Consider the following 17,986-nt stretch of genomic DNA (forward strand, 5'->3'; position numbering starts at 1 on the left):
AGCCTGGGGTCAAGATCCAGCAGCAGATCCTGACTCAGACTGAAGACCCTCATTCCAGGTTTTAGTTCTGCTTCTCCACAGAGATGTCCTCCATATAGCTGAGTCCCCTGGGCAAGGAGGCTGGGGCCTGACTTCCATCTCCTGGTGGCTCCCCTGGAAGGAATCAGCCCAGCCTCCCTGATAACTTGTTCCAGCCTCTCGCAACTCATTAACAGGAAATTACATGCCCTGCCAGGAAGATGCACGCCTGATTTTTCAGACATGTCAGGTAGACACTGTTATCAAAACCTTGTCATGTCTCTGCACAGCCCCCACATTCTCTTGCTCTTGTGTCCTCCCGCCAGGCTCTGTGTTCAGGACACATGCTGCTCCTTTGGAGATTTGAGAAGTGTGTGTGGCTGAGCGTTCTGCCAGCCAGTCGCAGGCAGCAGGGGCTCAGGATGGAAACCCACATCGGTGGCCAAGGCTCACTCTGAACCCCACTCCTAAGGAGTCCTGCACTCCCAGCCCAGGACTGGGGTTGAGACCCCACAGGAAGACAGGAGGGAGGCCTGAGCAATATGTGATGTGCTGAGCTGGATGTGGCCATCAGCAACTTTAACGGGACCCTGGTCATTATGTTTCCTTTTGCTGAGGGGGTTTCCTCTCCACGGCCTGGAGTCAGGGGCAAGGCCACCTCATCCTGTACACATGGCCCTGCTGCCTGTTCCCAGGTGGGCAGGTACAGACACTGGCCTCTCAACCTCCTGTGCTCTCTCACCTTTGTCCATTGTTCTGCTGCCAGCTCTAGCTGGGGGCTTTGAGGAGCTTCCCCATCACCTGACAGTAAAAGCCAAAAACACCCTGGACTAGGCTCTATGAAGCGATGACAAGGACAAAAAGCATCCATTTCTACCGTTTTCACACATGATAATGAACCTGTTTGATCCTCACACCCACCCCAAGTGGCATCATCACCCCTATTTCACAGAGGAGGAAACTGAGGCTCAGGGATTAAATGACTGAACCTAAGGCTGCCCAGCTAGTCCAGGCAGCAGCGATTTGGGTCCATAACAATCATGGTTAGTACATCCTACATGCAAAGCACTAAACCGAGCAGCAGGCCCCATAACAATCATGGTTACTTGTTTAGTACATCCTACATGCAAAGCACTAAACCGAGCATTTTATTATTTATCCTCATAACAACCCAGCAGCATAGCAGGTTATACTATTTCTGTCCAGATGACAAAACTAAGGCTCAGAGAGGTTAAGCGACTTGTCCAAGGTCATACAGCAAGTCAGCAGGTACCACAGTCTTCGTGTTGGTGCTTTCTTCCCATGCTAGTTGCCTCACCACTGAGAAGGGTCCCACTCAGGGAAGGCAGGGGAAATGGCTACAAGCAAAATAGCAGGATATAAAATTACACAGATGCTGGTCACCACCCCATTAAAAACTTGAGTCTGCACGGATCAGATGGGGTGGGATATGGTAGACAGCGGTGTGTGTCTCAGCATGAGGCAGGACCTGGCGACTTCTGCGAGCTCGTGGTCTCTCTTGGCTGAATTTTTCTTTGAAAGGATGGCTGAGGGTTAAGGTGAGTAAGAACCAAGTGGGCACAAGTGTGGTGGCTCAACCTTCCCTTGGCCCTAGTGGCAGAGGGACCTCTCTCCCTCTCTCTAGGTACAGGAGCTACCTGGCTAGGTGACCTCTTCACCCTACCACATTCCAGATACAATTCAGTCTCAGGCAGAGATCAAAGCAAACCAGTGACCGCTACTCTAGGAACGCACAGCTTTTTAAAAAAAGTGGACCTTTGCAGGAGAGAGGCTGAGTCAGCTGTGGCCCAAGCAGGGTTAGAGAGGCCCCCATGTCTGCAGTCCCCCCTTCAAAGACGCCAAGGCCAAAAGGCTGGTCTCCGATTACCCTCTAAAAGGCACTTTGTGATCTAGCCCCTACCCACCTGGGCAGCTCATTATCCACCTTGCATTTAATGTTATAGTCACACTCTATTCAGCGGAGCATACTGCCAAGCCTTTGCCAAGGCTGTGCCTTCGGCCCAGCATGCCCTCCCTTCCTGGCCCTTCTATTCTTCAGCTCTTGAGTGCAGTCTGTTGTTCTTAATCACCTTGAATCCATCCTCCACCCTTCAGATTGTTCAGAGTCTCCCTCAGAAGCAGAGAGAGGAACGTAAAAGTGTGATGGGATGGCCCAGGGACACACTGCACATCTGCTCAGGGAGGCCTTGGGATGGCCTGGGAGGCCCTGGGCAGCCTTGCTCTAGTCTGCTTCTGTAACAGCTCCTGGGCTCTCACACTGCCACGCTCTTGCACATGCTGCGCCCCCTACCTGGTATGCAATTCTGCTCTTCTCTGCCTGGGAAGTTCCAGCTCATCCTTCGAGGCCTAGCTCCATATTCCCTGCTCTGGGAAGCTCCAGAGGTAGAGTCAGTGGCGCCTTCCTTTGGATTCCCAGCACTCTATCTCCCCCTTACATGTGGATGCTTTCCTCTAGGAGGACAACTCTTTGGGGGCAAGGGACATGGCCAATTCACCTTTGCATCTCCATCATCGGCCCAGAACTGGTCTAGAACTGCCTCATGAATGAATGAATGAGCATCCTGCTGAGATCCCAAGGTGCCTAATTCCCCACTTCCTGCTGGGCCTTCCCTTCCCAGTCATGAGAGGAACAAATCATGCCTTTTTTTTCCACACCACATTGGTATTGACCAGAGTTAGTTTTTAATGGAGCTTTGACAAAGGGCAGCACCTACGTTCACTTTCCTGGGCTAATTACATTTCTCAATTGAAAAGCTTCTCTCTGGGCTGGTATTAAAGACATGATTAGTTTCCAGAATGGATTCAAAAGAGGTGAGAAGCAAGAAAATAATTAAGCCAATTTCTGATTGAGTCAAGTAATTAAGCAGATTAAATCAGTTGCCAGTGATCTACAACCCCAGCCCAAGCCTGGGGAGTGAATTTCTCTATCAGGGAGATTATTTCTGTTTGTTTTGGAGATGGAGAGCATTGCTTCCAAGTTGTAAGTAAAGAAGTCACTCTTTCAGCTGAAGACAAATCGGGGTGGCAGGACCCCAGGTTCCTGGTTTAGGCAAAGTATTCTGGGTATATTTGAAGAAAACTCAAAGGTGAGGAATCCATGGTAGACAGGTTGCATCAATGGCCCCAGTCCCTCACTTCTCCTTGTGTCCACACCCTCTGCCATTCGGAGCAGGGTGTTCTGACCTGTCCTTACTCTAGGCTCAGCCACGTGCCTAACTTTAGCCAATGATAGCAAACATGATGTAAGCAGAGGCCTGAAAAAGCACTTGCATGTTTCCACTGACTTTCTTGCCTCTTTGCCATCTCCATGAGAACTGACCTGGACTGGACCACTGAAAACGAGAGACGTAGAGCAGAGCTGTTGTCCCAGACAAGGGTCCCAGATCAGCCCAGAGTCAGCCACCCCTAGACACGAGGGTGAGCCCATTCAAGATCAGCAGAGTGACCTAGCTGACCCAGCCTCTAGAAGGTACCATCTACCCTCAGCCAAGCATCACTTAGAATCTTGGTGTTTGAACAGTCAATTTTTACACAAAAACTCATCTGATCCTCACAAAGGCTTCTGGGAAGTTGTCAGGACAGGGATCATTTGCCCCATTTTACAGATGATGATAATGATAATGTTGAGGCTCAGAAAACCAAAAAGTTAGAAGAGCAACAGATTGTGGTGAAAGAGAGTGGGTTAGAAAAATGTAGTAGCCTCCATCTCTCGCTACCCCCACCACCCTGAAACTTCATGAAAACAACGGTATGAGATTTTTTTTAAACGGCATCAACCCACAAGGACAAAGCAAACAGGGGAGAAGACAATATTAATGAAGTCTTGGCAGCTGAAAAGGAGAAAGAGGTGTACCATTGATTTAGCAAAGCCAAAAAAAAAAAAAAAAAAAGCATAGAGGCCATGAGGCTGAAGGCAAACAAGCTCTCAGGTCTACACCAGAAAATCCCAGAGGCAACACAAAGTGTCTCTGGAAGTGGGATAACAGGAGGATTTGTTGAAAGTCAGCTTAAAAGGCACAGCAGTAAAACCCCTAGATCACCTCCTTATCTCTAGCCAGCCAAGAAAATGCCCCCTGCCCCTCATTCGAGCAGAAAACTGAGGCTAAGTCTTGTGGGGGAGTTAGATAGAGGTCCTCTGGGCTGTGGGATACCCCGCAGAGGAAGAAGACACCATTCTGAGAGCATGGGGGTTCGGTGAAGCTTTCTGGACAGTCCCACTTTGCCCCAGGCCTCACGCCCACCTGGCTCTCAGCAAGCTGCAGCCAGGAGTCCACTCTGTAGGTAGAAGAATGGAAGCATCTTACATCTTACATCTTCTCTGCAGAATCTGACCAGCCCTAGAGAGCAAAAACCGATATCAAGAGTTCCCTGGTTGGGTCACCTCATGGTGAGGCATCAGCCAGCAGAGCCTGCTCACCACACTGGAGCTCCAGTAATCTCCTTTTCTTCCCATGTGTAGCATGAGCACACAGCCAAGGGTCCCCAAGCATTTGAGGAAAAACTAACATGCAAGGAGGAAATGAACAGCAAAGGTAAATTTAGAGGACACTGAGGCTCTGCAGGAAGAAGGAGACCATAATCATCTTCGGAGAGATGAAAGAAAATGTTGCATCTATGAGATAAGATCAGGATGCTCAGAAAAGAACATTCACAAAATAGAACTCTTGGAAATTAATACATAGTCTGGCGGCAGAAATGGAAAACTCAATAGAAGAACTGGAAGATAAATTCGAGGAAATTTTGCAGAGCGGAACCAAAGAGAGGGGGAGGGAAGGAGAGGGAGAAAATAGAAATGAAAAGAAAATTAGAAGAGCAGCTCGGGAGGTCTAACATTCAAAATGTGGAAATTCTAGAAATGGAGAAAATAGAGGGAAGAAAATAATCAAATAAATAATTCAAGAAAATTTCCCAGAACTGAAGAACACGGGTTTCCAGACTGAAAAAAATCCACTCATGAATTTGAGAGACATACAGAAGAAAGGGCAGGACCCATCAAGCAGAGCAAACAGTGTAAGTGTGGCTGCATCTGGTAGGTACCCCTAGTATCCATTCTTCCTTGATCTCTATAGAAACAGAAGCCACAATTTTAGCTGAGCACATGGCCATGAGAATAAAGACTACATCTCCCAGTGTCCCTTGCAGCTAAGTGGAGGCATGTGCACAAGTCAATGAGATGGAAGTGGAAGTGGTGTGTGCAACTTCTGGATGGTAGGTTTAAAGGGAAGGGACATTCCTTCTCTTCCTCTTTTTCCCTTCCTGCTAGCTGGAATGTGGACATGATGACTGGAACTAAGGATGAATGGTGGAACCTGAGTCCCCAATGAGATTGGAGTCACCAGACCAGTCTTAGACTGACTACCTAGACTTGTGAGAGAAAAATAAACATCTTTTTGTTGTTGTTGTTGTTGTTGTTTAAGCTATTACTATTTTGGGTTTTCTGTTATTTCCACTAGAATCCAATTCTAAGTAATAAAATGAGCAAAGGGAAGGAGAGGTGAAGTGAAATGTCCCCAGTGACCATAGACTCTTGGACTCCACAATCACGAGTCGACTATATACTGCTGTAGGGCAGGGGCCTGGTATTCCTCTTCTTTCTGTTTCCAGGGCTTGGTACCCAGCAGGTGCTCAGGAAAAACATCGAGTTGGTTGGAAGACCATAGCATGGCTCTAGTCTCAGCATGATGTTATGAACTGAATGTTTGTGTCTCTCTAAAATTCATATGTTGAAACCTTAACTCCCGTGAGATATTATTTGGAGATGGGGCTTTTGGGAAATAATTTGGGTTAGACAAGGTCATGAGAATGGTCCCCCCTCTGATGGGATTAGTGTCCTTATGAAGAGACACACCAGGAAGCATTCTCTCTCTCTCTCCCTGTTTCTCCCTCCCTCTCCCTCTCCTTCACCCATGCATACACAAAGAAGTCGTGTGAGATGTGAGCACGATGAGAAAGGATGACCACCTACAAGCTAAGAGAAGAAGCCTCAGATGAAACTCAACTTGCCAGCACCTTGTTCTTGAACTTCCCAGCCTCCAGAACTGTGAGAAATAAATTTCCATTGTTTGGGCCACCCGGGCTATGGTATTTTGTTATAGCAGCCCGAGCTGACTAATACACACAAGATAGACTATGTGCTTGCTCTCAGAGTAGAGCCTGGATCCTCCTGTTCACCACCATAACTTTTGTACCTAGCTCAGGAAGGCTTATTATGTGATCTCAGGTATTTATTGAAGGAAAGAATGAAAGGTGGATGTGGCAGAAATCTGAGGTCTCAAAGGCCAGCATTCACTCATCCTTCTTGTTAATAGGTCCCCAAATCACCATCTGGGGCACCTCCTCTCCTCCCTCACTCCTAGCCCATGCTCTCCTTGGAGTGGGAATGTCTAGAACCTCAGCAATGAGGATGATCATGTGATCCAGATCTCGACCAATCCACACCTTTCATCCCTCTGGACATAAGGATTAGTTAGGGACAGGCAGAGCCATGGGCCCAATTAAAGCTTGTCAGAGCTAACCTTGGGACTTCAGTTCAAACAATCAGGAAAGTGGCATAGTTCTTTCATACCACACATAAATTGTGTGGATGGAAGCTAAAGTAGCTGTAGTCAAATTGTTATCATCAAGGAAGAGCCAATCTGAGAATGAAGCTAACCCAGAGAAAGTGGAGCACAGAGAAAGAGAAAGAGAAATGGTGTCTTGGGACTTTATTTGATGCCTGGATCAAGCAGTGCCTGAAATCCAATTCTAGTGGTTTCAACTAAGTGATGTAGTAAATTCCTTTTGGGCTTAAACCAAATGGGCTTGAGTCTTTGTCTCTTGCGACCAGAGAGTACACGCTAACACAGCTGATTTTGAGGGTCAATGTCACCTTTAAAATATGTCATCTTGGGGACAGTGCTGCCATCTAATACAGATGCCAGGGCACTCTGTGTTGTTACATTAACTCCACTTCCTTTTGAGTGTAGCTGACTCTGAGAACTCAGACAAGGCCTCGTTGATTCTACCTGGTATGTGACATTGTAAACCAATCTCTCATTAACAGCATTGCAAAAATTTCCCTATAAAAACACAGGAGTCTAAAATGTTAATCTGGGAATTAGTGGACATTTATCTTCTTTTGGATCGGTATAATTTCCTCCCATTTTTTTCATCTGCTTTCTGAGCCACCTCATTTATCTAAGCTTTCAAAAGCTCATGCAAAACATATAATGCACTTCAGCTACAAAAATCAATACTTGAGGATGTATTTTTACCAGGATTGCTATGGAAATTCTTCTGCTTTTCAGAGGCCTACTACGAAATTTTTTATTCATGAATGAGAGCCAGAATAGTTTTACTAATAAACAAAGCTTTTATCTAATTTTCACAGCAAGGAAAAAATGTAATTAAAAAAAAATGTTTTTTTTATTTTTAAAGGGAAGGAGATTTATAGTAGTTTGGGCTTCAAACAATGCTTACTGCCCCCTAACCACCTGGGACAACTGACTGACTTTAATTAAAGACCATTTACCCTGGGAATAGATTGCTTGCTGCAATTTGTACCTAGGAGACACATTTGCAGACAAATGGATTGCAGTCCTTAGATTTTTCTCAAATGACAAAAGAAGCGATTATGTGCTCTCCTCATTTCCTCACTCTGAAGAACTCTATTAAGAGAATAATTTGAATGGACTCTCTGCTACTCTGCATTTTAAAGTGTGATCTATTTCGATGCCTCCAACATTTTTTTCCTCCTTTTAAAAATGAGTGATATTTAAGGAACAATGCCAGCTGGGTATCTATTTGAGGAGGGGCTGCAGGAAACATCAAGGTTTATATAACTCCCTCTGAAGCCCCAGTAGCCTGCAAGTGTGAGAGTAACCTGTAGCCTGGGTTTGTAGCTACAAATAGCAGAGACAGTCTTGGAGCACAGGAGGAGACCAATCAAATTCATAGGCTGGCTCTGGACACCTTGTTCTATTTTTCCATTTCCTGGCTGTCCAGTGCTGGAGGGGTTTGGATGAGGCTAATTCCAGAGCCATGGAGTTTAAATGGAACGGTCAGGCTCCAAGGCTTCCTGATTTCATAAGTGGTCTGAAAAGAGGCCCCCCGGAAGAGCCAATCTGAGAATGAAGCTAACCCAGAGAAAGTGGAGCACAGAGAAAGAGAAAGAGAAATGGTGTCTTGGGACTTTATTTGATGCCTGGATCAAGCAGTGCCTGAAATCCAATTCTAGTGGTTTCAACTAAGTGATGTAGTAAATTCCTTTTGGGCTTAAACCAAATGGGCTTGAGTCTTTTGTCTCTTGCGACCAGAGAGTACACGCTAACACAGCTGATTTTGAGGGTCAATGTCACCTTTAAAATATGTCATCTTGGGGACAGTGCTGCCATCTAATACAGATGCCAGGGCACTCTGTGTTGTTACATTAACTCCACTTCCTTTTGAGTGTAGCTGACTCTGAGAACTCAGACAAGGCCTCGTTGATTCTACCTGGTATGTGACATTGTAAACCAATCTCTCATTAACAGCATTGCAAAAATTTCCCTATAAAAACACAGGAGTCTAAAATGTTAATCTGGGAATTAGTGGACATTTATCTTCTTTTGGATCGGTATAATTTCCTCCCATTTTTTTCATCTGCTTTCTGAGCCACCTCATTTATCTAAGCTTTCAAAAGCTCATGCAAAACATATAATGCACTTCAGCTACAAAAATCAATACTTGAGGATGTATTTTTACCAGGATTGCTATGGAAATTCTTCTGCTTTTCAGAGGCCTACTACGAAATTTTTTATTCATGAATGAGAGCCAGAATAGTTTTACTAATAAACAAAGCTTTTATCTAATTTTCACAGCAAGGAAAAAATGTAATTAAAAAAAAATGTTTTTTTTATTTTTAAAGGGAAGGAGATTTATAGTAGTTTGGGCTTCAAACAATGCTTACTGCCCCCCAACCACCTGGGACAACTGACTGACTTTAATTAAAGACCATTTACCCTGGGAATAGATTGCTTGCTGCAATTTGTACCTAGGAGACACATTTGCAGACAAATGGATTGCAGTCCTTAGATTTTTCTCAAATGACAAAAGAAGCGATTATGTGCTCTCCTCATTTCCTCACTCTGAAGAACTCTATTAAGAGAATAATTTGAATGGACTCTCCGCTACTCTGCATTTTAAAGTGTGATCTATTTCGATGCCTCCAACATTTTTTTCCTCCTTTTAAAAATGAGTGATATTTAAGGAACAATGCCAGCTGGGTATCTATTTGAGGAGGGGCTGCAGGAAACATCAAGGTTTATATAACTCCCTCTGAAGCCCCAGTAGCCTGCAAGTGTGAGAGTAACCTGTAGCCTGGGTTTGTAGCTACAAATAGCAGAGACAGTCTTGGAGCACAGGAGGAGACCAATCAAATTCATAGGCTGGCTCTGGACACCTTGTTCTATTTTTCCATTTCCTGGCTGTCCAGTGCTGGAGGGGTTTGGATGAGGCTAATTCCAGAGCCATGGAGTTTAAATGGAACGGTCAGGCTCCAAGGCTTCCTGATTTCATAAGTGGTCTGAAAAGAGGCCCCCAAATCTGTCTCAGCCTTGGGCTGAAGGAAACTCAAACTGTAGGAAGGTCTCTGGTGTTGTGTTAAAACAAGCCCCAGCAGTACCTTCTCCGTGAACCTGCGAACACCTGTGCGTGCTGCATTACAACGCTTCGTGTCTGTGATCCTGAAGGACTTGAGGGTGTGTGAGAGTAGGGGCTAGTCTACCTCCTCAGGGCTTAGCTCAGTACCTGGCACACAAGCGGTGCTCAATAAATTCAGAGTGAGTGTCTGAGTAAAAACATGTTCTTGAGTCCTGTCCATTTGGAGCCGAGCTCAGCACCATTAGTGACTAGGAATCTGGTCAGTTTATCCCAAACTCAGGAAAAACATACCTAGCCTTCGCCCAAGACGATGAGAATTCAACGTCTTTCTTGCACACTGATCCATGAACTATTTGATTTTAGAGATTTTAGGGATCTGAGTGTGTGGACTGCAAAAACATTCCTCATTCTCCACCGTTCCCGGTATCCATGCTTTTGGCGATGTAATTTAGCAGCTGCTCCCATCAAGATATGGAATCTATCTCTTCACCTCTTGCGTCCAGGCTGGAGTTTTAACTTGCTTGACCGACAGAATGTGAAGAACGTGACAGTGTGCCAATTCTGAGCCTGGGTCTTAAAAGGCTTCCACCTTTTCTTTTTGGCCTTTGTCTTTGCCATGAGAAGTTTGGGTCTACATGTAACAAAGCTCGGTCATCCAGCCAAGGTCGTCCTTGACCAACTGCCCTCCAGCTGCTGCAGGCACATGAGTTAGCCCAGCTAAGACCTACAGACTCATGAGAAATAATAGTTTTTGTTTTAAGTCACTGTTTCAGGATGGTTTGTTACACAGCAATAACTAACTAATATACTGAGTTTAGTATTCCAAACGAGTGGGCACCTGAAGCCCCAGAGGGGGAAGAGACCTTCCCGAAAACCACATCTGCCAGTGACAAGAATTCAAATGTGGGAACCACTTGCTCAGGGCCTTTCCACTAAACACTGATCTTTCTTCAAGATCTCATTTTTTTTTCATCTTTATAAGTCATCAGCCCTTAGGTTCTGAACAAAGAGTAGGAGCAGGTACATGAAAGTCACTGGGCAGCCAAATAGAGGCAAAGTATATGCCATTAGTCCCCAGCTTGCTACCTCTGAGATTCTAGAATCGTGCTCCTAGAAAGCCATTGGGTACCCACACATTGTGATCCTGTGTTCTGCCATGAAACTCAAATCACAGTGGCCTTTTCCCAACTTGTAAAAAATTATGGAAATCAATAGGATTTTTAATATGAATAGTAATCTATAGAGGACACTGGAACGGCACTTGGTACACAGCAGGCAAAATAAATGAATAATAATAGTCACAGCTAACACTTCTCGAGTGCCGAGTGCCCTGTAGGCCAGGCCTTTCATACCTCATTACAGTTAATCTTCGCCTTTCTTTGTAATAGCAACCTTATCTTACAGATAAGGAAACTGAGGCTCAGTGAAATGAATTTGTCCATGGTTAGTAAAGCTGGGAAGAGGTGGAGCCACATTCACAACCCAGCTGTCTGATGCGAGCCCGTGGGAGCACAGACCATGATTATTCACCGCTGTTCTCTTTAATGTTTAGCGTAGAGTGGGGACTGAACAGAAGCACAGAGTGAATAGATAAATAAATTTCAAGGGGTTCAACGAATATAGTGTTTCTCCTTACCAGAAAGGCTACAATGAAAAAGACTGACAATATTAAGCATCAGGGAGGAGGTGGAGCCACTGGATTTCTCATGCACTGTCTCTCTCCCTAACACCGCCACCACCCCCCACCCCCCAATCCCAGGCTCTCGTGCTTGAAAGGACATTTGCTGTAATCAAGAAGGCAGGACAGCAAGCATGTCCTATTGATTAACACAACTGAAAAGTCCTTACAGAGCCGTGGTTAAGACCATGAGCTTTAAAGCCGGACAGTTAGGGTGGACAAGAGATATCTATGAGCTTCTAGAGAGCTAGTTTGATCCAGCATTGTTACTTTCTATAGGACTCATTCATTGCTGCTACGGGCTTTATTGACCACCTGCTATATGCCAGCAGGGAGACCTTGGAGCTGCTACTCTTATGACTGCAATATAAGTAGGTGGGCCTTTTGTACTTTTCTAAACTCAACCAGCCTACAGGTTCCCAAGTGTCCCTTTTCTTTGAGAACAGGAAATGTCACCTACAATCCAAGCCTCGCCAGCTTAGAAATAACCAAAGCAGCGGGGACTGCCATCCATACCTGCCTTTCATGTCTCAAGTAGGAAAACTTCTTCCCTCCCTGGAACATGGAAGCCTAGAGATTTTCTCTGTTCAAGGTGCTGCAATGGACTGAATGTTTGCATCCCCCCCCACCACCCCGCCCCCACCGCTCCCAAATTCATATGTTGAAATCCTAACTCCTAGGTCATGAGGGTGGAGCCCTCATGAATGGGATTGGTGCCCTTATAAAAGGGACCCCAGAGAGCTCTCTCACTCCTTCCTGCATGTGAGGACATAGCGAGAAGATAGCTATTTGCGAACTTGGAAGCCATCTCTCCAGCAGGCAATGAATTTACCTTGATCCTGGACTTCCCAGCCTCCAGAACTGTGAGAAATAAGTGTTTGTTCTTTAAGCTACCCAGTCTGCGGTAGTTTTGTTATGGCAGCCCCAGCTGGTGAGGACAGGTGCTGTTTGGTGGGGGCAAGATGATCTTCCACTCCCTCCAGCCCTCCCTTGCTTAGTGCCCTGGGGTTACTCAGTTCAGTAGGTCCTGGATTCCTGCACAGCAGTGGACACTGGTTGTGTTTCATCTGGGCAGATCTGCGGATTCCCACACTTGTAAGCTCAGGAAGGTGTAAGTGTCAAAGTCCCAGCTGGAGCTGAATGAGTGAGAAATTCTCCAAGGACTTTCTCAGATACTTTCCACGATGGTGGCCCTTTGGTACGGACTTGACCTTGAACTCACCACCACATACACAGGTTCTAACCACATACACAGTTGTCTAACATTTTATATTTAAAAATTACTGTCCTATGATTTTTCTTGTTTTATCCTTTTAACCCTTTGAGGCTGGCCAGAGTGAGGGACTCATCTCCCATTTTACAGATGAGGAAACAGGTCTGAGAGGTGAATTCCTGGCTTAGGATCACATAGGCCCCCTCGCCTGACTCAATCCAGCGCTCTTTCTACTAAATATCTCATGTCCTCTCATAAATAAGGTGGGATGGGGAGCAGAGAGGTGGGGAGAGAGCGGGTTAGTCCTACGGTGCTTTTGTGTGTCATCTCGCCACAGCTAGGTGAGACGGTCCTGTGCCCATGTCATAGATGAGGAAATAAATCCAGGGAAGCTGAGTGATCGGCCTCACGTAACAAATGAGAAAGCAAGTTTTGAACCTCCACAGTGGCAAGCGGAGATCTACTTTCTAAAAACAGAGTTCATTGGGTGTCAGTATGGTGAGTGACAACAAATGAACAGGAGGAAATAATGCACGGTTCAGGTACCGACTCCTGAAAGCAGCTCTCAGACGGGAGGCCAGCTGTTTGAAGCTGGGTGGCATCGGGGAATGTGAGCTAGCCTCTCAAAGGGGCCACCTTGAAAGAAACAAGAATCACTTATGTTATTCTAGTAGGTTTTTAAAAGAAAAAAACATGCAAGTTTTGAGGTCAAAGAAAATGAGACTGTCAGTCTGGAAGGATGAAAAGCTGTTCTGGAATTATGGCTCCGGTATGTCTTGTTATCTCAGGCCACGCTCTTGAATTCTGCCCCCACATACTTATTTTGGCTGGATACTTTCACTTTCTCTGTGCCTTGGGGCAGCAAGTCAAGGTAACTAGCCCTGGGAAACAGGAAGAGTCCAGCTGAGGTAGGCAGTGGAGCTGTCGCCAGTTCCTGGCCCACCCCAGTGTGCAGCATCTGAACGCTTCAAAGAGAAATGAACAAAAACAGCTTCTCAAGAGGCAGTTGGAGACTTCAGCCACCGCCCATCCGAGGCACCCACGGATAAAACAAGCTGAGCTCCTGCAGCGGGGCAGGGCCCGGAGGCCTCCTCTCTTCTATTCCCCACACTTGTCTCCCAGCGCCTGCATCTGAACTGTTTGCAGCTGTCTTCCCTGTGAGATTACGAGCAATGTAAGGGGCAGGGCTCAGGTCTGGTTTCTCTCTGAAATCTCCAGTGGCTAATCCAATACTTGGAACTCTGTGTTCAACAATGACTCATTGAATAAGCAAATAAGTCCATAACTGATAAGCCCTGTCCGGTGACTGCTTCGCTGTACCAGGGGCCCAACTGGATAGGACTATGAAGAGGATGATAGAGAGGAAGAGGGGAAATTGTTCAAGGTTATAGCAGAGTTCTGGGAAGCAAGAACAGACGCTGACCTTTCCAACCTCGAGCCTGCAGCAGCTTTTCCCAGTTGGCCTATACCCTTTTGAAGCTCTCAAATGCATTTTCTTCTCAAGATCAAGTTACTTCAGAGGCAAACCAATTCTCTGGTTAAGTAAAGAGAATGTGAGCAGATTATCTATTGATTGTCATCCCCCCTGGGGGTTTTATGGATTAACACCATCCCCCAGCTCCCCCAGGCTCTGCATGGAGCACTGATGGGCCAAGTGGCAGCATCATGGGAGGTCCAGAAGCCAGAGATTTGAATGGCCTGATTTTAGTGCTTCGTAAATCTCTGCCTTTGTGTGATGGCTTTCTATGTTGGCATTTCCGCTCCCTGGGTTTTAAAGAATGAAAAATCTGTGGCTGATCACATATTCAGCAACCAAGTGCACTTATTTGAAGATCTAAATTGCAGAAATAACTCGCGTGATTAGCTGAATGAATATGATTCTGGATCATCAAGCTCAATCTATGGATAAATCAGGAAGAGAAAACTGGGCCGAGTGGAGGGCAAGCCCTCCCCGGCCGGCTCTTCTGCCGGCCCAAGATGCACGTTCCTAGTAAGGTGGCAAAGGCAGGAATCCTTAAAGAGGCTTTGCCTTGTTCTGCCTATGTACCGAGGCCAGTCACACACTGTGCCCCTGCTCCATGGCAGAGCTTCAAGGTCTGAGGCAGCTGGACCTTTGGTGGTCCCCAAAGGGCAGAGCCATTAAAATGAGCCAGGTTGAGTGATGGTCATGAGAAGAAGTCCCTGGTTTCACCTTCAGGTCATGAACCTGTCCTAGTGCTCACTGGCAAGTCCCTGCAAAACAGGCCTTACCTCCAACACAGATAAAGGGATTTGTTCAAACTTCATCACTCTCCAGCTGAGAAGAGGCGTGAAGAACTGTAGCCTTGGATTTGCCCTGTCTAGCAGCATTCTCACCAGCATAGCCCCACAGCCAGTCCCGGAATCTGCCTCTCCCTCACACCCTCCTTTTCCCAGTACCCTCCCTGCTGAGAGCTCAGGTGCCTGTGCATGTCCAACTCTCCCCAGAGTAGCCTGCTAGAATTCCCCCAGCCAGTGCCCAGTTCCTGTAAGGAACCTACTCTGGGAAGAGCACAGACCCTCCCAGCACAAGTGCTCGCTCAGCTGGGCTATATCTCAGCCCAGGCCCACAGGCCAGCCAACCCTGCTGAGTTGTGCAGATACACTCAGTGCTCCCCAATGACGGGTCTCCAGTTGTCCCTTCCTGGCTCTGACAGTTTCCTAAAAGGCACCTCCCAGGGACTGAGAACCACATCCAGGCCAATGTGGCACAGCACGAACACCTCCAATTCTTCCTATCCTGTACCCATTATGCAATTATGGGCATAAGGGGACCCCAAGAGACCAGACCTCAGGCAAGGCAGTCACTGAGTAAAGAGCTGCAGGATAAGAAGCAGGAGACAGGCACCTTTAACCCAAACGGTGGGAGGTAAAACGGACCTAACCTTTGTATCAGAAACTTTTCTGGGATCAAAGACCTTAGGTTCTAATCCTGGCCCTGCAATTTGCCAGCTGTGTGACCCCAGCCATACATAACCTCTCTGGGCCTAGGTATCTTCACCTAGGCAGATATTTCTGTAGAGTCATTTGTAAGATTCAATAGATAATATATTTAAAGCGCTCAGCAGAGTGGCATGTGGTAAATACTTGAACATGTTAGCTACTCCTGTTGTAAAAATGTACCTTAAGAAAACATTAGGACAAGTATGCAAAGATTAATAAACTGAATTAGAAAATTCATCCCTCCATTGCTTTGAATAAAAAAAAAAATTAAAAAAAAAAAAACAAGAATAACCTGAATACCCAGTAATAGGGATAAGAAAAAAATATGAAATGTATGTGTACATACATAATGTGTGTGAACATATATTTACATATATACATACATATGTACATATATAGCCTGTCCATATAATAGAATACTGTACAGCCATTAAGTATGACAATATAGGTGTTTAGCGTTTAACAGCTTGAAAAGATGATCACAAAATACTGTTAAGTAAAACACGGCAGTATTTATCATCTGATTCTGTTTATGTGAAAATACAGATTTATATCTATTCATTTTCATGGGGACAGATCTGGAGAGATACATAAAACCATGGGTCACCTCTGGGTGGTAGGATTTTAGGAGCTTTTCTTTCTGGTTCTTATTTGTAATTTTGAATTTCTTTATAATGGGCATATAGTACATTTATCTTTTTAAAAAAATATATAAAAAGAGATGGAGTAATTTTAAGGGTAGAGAAGGATTTTTACACTCAGATAATTCCAACACAGATAAAGGGATTTGTTCAAACTTCATCACTCTCCAACTGAGAAGAGGCATGAAGAACTGCAGCCTCAAGGATAGAGCAAATCCATGTTTCAAGGTTTAGTGTCTGTGAAGAATAACTTAAAAATAAAAGTGTCTCCAGCCATATTTATGTATCCTTCCCCATCGCTCCATCCTGTGGGACACAAACCTTGAAAGTCAGCAACAAACGAGTCGTGAACCATGCCTTCCTCCCGGGGAACACAAAATCAGAGGAGCAGAATGACAATACACTTCTATGTTACCTCAAAAAGAGACCCTTCCGGCTGAGATGGGCAACTTTGGGGGGCACAAATCAGCTCTTTGGAAGGAGAGACATTTTAACAGGATCAGCTGGGGGTCGGGTAATACTGCAAAGTCTAAACATCTCCGGGTCATAACTTTGCCAGCTGTGTTGAAGTAGACAAGATGCTTACCCAGCACCTCAAGACATGTGCCAAATTGAAGTGGTTAAATGGGTAAGCTATAATCACTAATGAGATTCTTTAGCAAGCTCATGCTCAGCAGCCTGCTTGCCTCTGCTCCCCACATCTGCCCAGGAATCAAGTCTCAGGACAGGAGCTTATTGTTTTACTCACTTGCCAATCTCCAGCATCCATACTGGGGCAGGGGCCAGCACTGAATGTAAGGGTCAGTCAGAAACTGTGCCTGCCTTCAGGAAGCAGTTTCTACTGCAGACCTTGTTCTTCAAAGAGAGAAACACAAATCCAAAGTTACCTTACAAAGGGAACATCAGCATTGGAGGCAGGAGGGACGAGAAAGGGATGGATGGAGAAATAGAGAGAGGCTGTTCTGCCACGGAGTCTTGAGAGAGAGAAAGGGGCCAAGGTTTCCTGCTTTCTCTCTTATTGATCATGGAAGGGAAGAGAGACATGCTGAAGGGGTAAGGAGCCAGGTCAGAGTGGCAGGTGGGGCAATGGGATGAGCTCTGGCAGGGGAAGGTGGGAAGGTGGGGCCGCAAGTGCCCAAGGAGATGGCTTTTCTGATCGAAAGCATCCAAAACCCCTGTCCTGGGTACACAGGAATGCGGGGCTGACATACATCCACAGCCCCACCCCGTTCTCGGCCACCTTTCACACAGTGCGAAGTTACACAGACAATACCCTATGTTACCAGAGGGTAGGATTAGCTCCCAAGTACCACGTAGCAGGCAGGCGCCCCCTTTTTCACAACTGTTCTGCTGCCATTTGCGAGTGCCCTTGTAATCAAACATCTGCTGAATGAAAAACCCTGGATGTGCCCAACCCACTTGCGCCAGGCGGTTGCCCTCCGGGCCACCATAGACCTGTGGCCTCCAGTAAGGTGGGACCCTCATCTAGGTGGCAGACCCAGCACCCCCAGAGGGGCAGGGGCTCGTCCTCACCAAAGGCACCACCAGATCCAATCAAGCTGTAGGAGGGGGACCGATTACTTCAGGAGCGATGGACTTGGACCAGGAGGGTCCTGTGGTTCCTCACCAGGTTGTGCATCAGAACCACTAATGGAAATTCTATTTTTAACACAGATCCCTGGGTAAGCTCCAGACCCACTAACTCAGAATTTCCGGGATGGAACCCAGAAGTCCATGGTTGCAAAAACTGCAGGTAATTCTGATGCTTCCCTCTGGTTAAGAGCCACAAATAGGTCCAAACTGCTCATTTCATGGATAGCAAGACTATCCCAGGGA

The 17,986-nt window shown here is 46.0% G+C and overlaps 1 protein-coding gene across 1 annotated transcript in view; it reads right to left on the reverse strand.

Annotated features, from left to right (window-relative positions):
• The window catches only part of MAN1C1 (mannosidase alpha class 1C member 1), a 130,022-nt gene that overhangs the window by 48,100 nt on the left and 63,936 nt on the right, over positions 1-17,986 (reverse strand). The gene's annotated exons all lie outside the window — the stretch shown is intronic.

The sequence above is a fragment of the Pteropus alecto genome, unplaced genomic scaffold (assembly GCF_000325575.1).
Source record: "Pteropus alecto unplaced genomic scaffold, ASM32557v1 scaffold39, whole genome shotgun sequence".
Taxonomy (NCBI): domain Eukaryota; kingdom Metazoa; phylum Chordata; class Mammalia; order Chiroptera; family Pteropodidae; genus Pteropus; species Pteropus alecto.